Below are 2,792 nucleotides of genomic sequence, written 5' to 3'. Positions count from 1 at the left end.
CTATTTATAATATTATAGTATTATAATATTATAATAGTATTATATACATATATAGTATTATATAATATTACATGGATAGTTACTCATTATAAAAAATGTAATAAACTGCAATTATTTTAATTGATGTTATGTCAAGTTTTTCTAAATTCATATTTTTATTTAATATTGGATTTTATTTTACTTTTCCAATTTTTAATCCTTCACAGCAAACAAGTTGAAAAGTACGCGCACGTGGATTAATTTATCTGCGTAATGTCGTCAAAGGTCATCCGTACAAAAAATTTATATAATGGTAAAAATAGATACATGATTCGTTTAACCACTCTGCAAGAAATAACGCTTTAACATTTAAATTGCGCAATCAGTGGCAATATCGTCGGACGAATCGAAAGCACAATAAGTGACGATGCCAGATGCTGCATTGCATAATAAGAAGAGCATCTTTACTCAACCGAAAGGAACCAAGGACCTGGAATTTTCGATCTAATTTCACTAGGAAGCAAGCTGCGACATTTCAATTAGCAAATTCTTGCTAACCAACTCAAAAACGAATTCTTGCACACAGTATCTAGCACCAAATGTCGCCCAATGCGCGACTGAGCAGCTTGCAATATATTTTAATTAATCAACTGTAATTCTCTCTCTCTCTCTCTCTCTCTCTCTCTCTCTGCACACCAAATAATATTATATATATTATATATATATATATATATATATATATATATATATATATATATATATATATTTAAAAAAATAGTCCAAAAATTTGCATATAAACGACATCCGCTTAGTGTATGCGAGTCGCAATAAACTATTCGAAGCTTTAAATGCAATATCTATGTGACAGCGTAAACTTAGAATATTAATCATGCAAACTTGATATTTCAGGAGGAATATCTTGTTAATTATGTTCCTATTTGAATATGCTGCTGTTCTGAATTCGGGATTCTCCATATGCAAATCGACCAGACAAATAATGCTTACTAATCAATGATATGACTACATTAAAATTGTCTTCATTATATAACATTCATTTTCGTATTCACGAACATATCGTCGTGTACATTATTTCGAGTACTCCTAAATTTTTTCACGCACGGATCAGCTTATTGTAAAACCAATGTATATTTTCAAAAAGTATTGAAACTCTATCTATCCTTTTATCTTGAAAGCATCAACCTTCGTCGCGATTATTTTCGAAAACCGTGCTGGTTCGGTAAAATTTCGTGGAAACAGGCTCCGGGGTCGAGAAAGAGAACGTGCGTTGTATAAAGTTAAAAGAGTTTCGTATGCATGCCTGATGGCTCGTTGAAATGGAACGTTCGATGTAATACAATCGTCGTGTTTGCGCTTAGAGTTCCGTACTCGATTCCCCGTATATACCCTTTTGTCGCCTGTTCACCCGTGTTCTCTTCACCGTCTCCTCATCCGTACTTCAATATCCACACGACTGCGAAAACGGATCGTGAGATTGAGAGCAAAACTTTTTAACTACTTCTAACGTACGTCGCGCTTTTGATAGGCAATAGAGTGGGAACGAAACGCAAGAAGAAGAAAGATGAGAAGGGAAAAGAAGAGGAGGAAGGAAAAGAAGAAAAAGTGGAAGCAAGAGAGGTCGACCTAACCTCATGACCCTCATCCTGGAGCGAAGGGTAATAGCATCTCTTCTGCCAAGATATAAGGATGAGAAGCAACACGACGTCAAAATGCCTTCTAATAGCATACCGTTCTCTCTCCGTGGGAGCGCCCAATCCCACGACTTACAAGACCTTAGCATTCTAAAAAATAATTTAATAGTCATCTGCCTAGGGGCTTAAGAAATTTTGCAAGCACGAGAGCAGGATGTGGAGGCAAATTCCGTCGAATTTCACGATGTCGGAGCACGCTCGAATCATAACAATAGCTTCAAACACGGATTTACCTGGATATACAGTATCGAGAATATTCTCATTATCAGTTTTCTTCCATCGTGATATAAATATTTACAAACTTGAACATTCAAATAAGCGCGATTTAAAATATTAAATAAAAATAAAAGCAAATATTTTGTCTCGCTTAAACGAAAAGTGACAATTACAAAATTATATTATAGTCAAAATAAATCTTGTTATATTGATAATATCGGTCCGTATTATCAATGTGAATATTAAATTAATTTTGATACAGACAATGCAACATATATAATATCGATCGTCGGACGTGCACAGAATTGTCAGTCTATTAATAATCAGTGTAGACATATTATCAATGAACTAGTTGGTTACCGTCGTGCGTGCGTATGACAATCCATCTATTCAAGCCATGAGAACGTTCGTCCAAAGTAACGGGTCGCGTTGTGTACTTGAAATTTTTTTAGGGTCAACTAACGTCAGTTTGTTCGGACAGATGACATCTCCGTTATCGACGCCATTGTAACACACTTCATTTTCTGAGTCTCCCTCTCTCTCTCTCTCTCGAACGATGTATCGCACGCATGCAAGCGGAAGACTGTCAATTCAGTCAATACCGGCCGTGCACAGCAACGACATACGCATTACTTAATCTAGCAACATGTCCCCGTGCGTGACGGTCTCCATTTAAATCACTTGATGATGCAGTTAAATTTGCGTATACGTAGTAAACAGCTTTTTTGTTAATATATTTTAATCATGTCAATATCTTATCGTTCAATAAAAAATATCTGTCGAAAAAATTTTTTAAATTCATCGAATTCAAATCTGTAGCACGTGATATATTTAATGAAATAATATTTAATATATACGTGAAAAAATCCATATACATATATATATATA

The 2,792-nt window shown here is 34.7% G+C and overlaps 1 protein-coding gene across 8 annotated transcripts in view; it reads right to left on the bottom strand.

The window, feature by feature from the left end:
* LOC115239201 (putative polypeptide N-acetylgalactosaminyltransferase 9) overlaps positions 1 to 2,792 on the bottom strand; it is a 241,688-nt gene that overhangs the window by 138,191 nt on the left and 100,705 nt on the right. The gene's annotated exons all lie outside the window — the stretch shown is intronic.

The sequence above is a fragment of the Formica exsecta genome, unplaced genomic scaffold, assembly GCF_003651465.1.
Source record: "Formica exsecta isolate Colony F162 unplaced genomic scaffold, ASM365146v1 scaffold365, whole genome shotgun sequence".
NCBI lineage: Eukaryota > Metazoa > Arthropoda > Insecta > Hymenoptera > Formicidae > Formica > Formica exsecta.
This window is presented reverse-complemented; position numbering and strand designations above follow the sequence as displayed.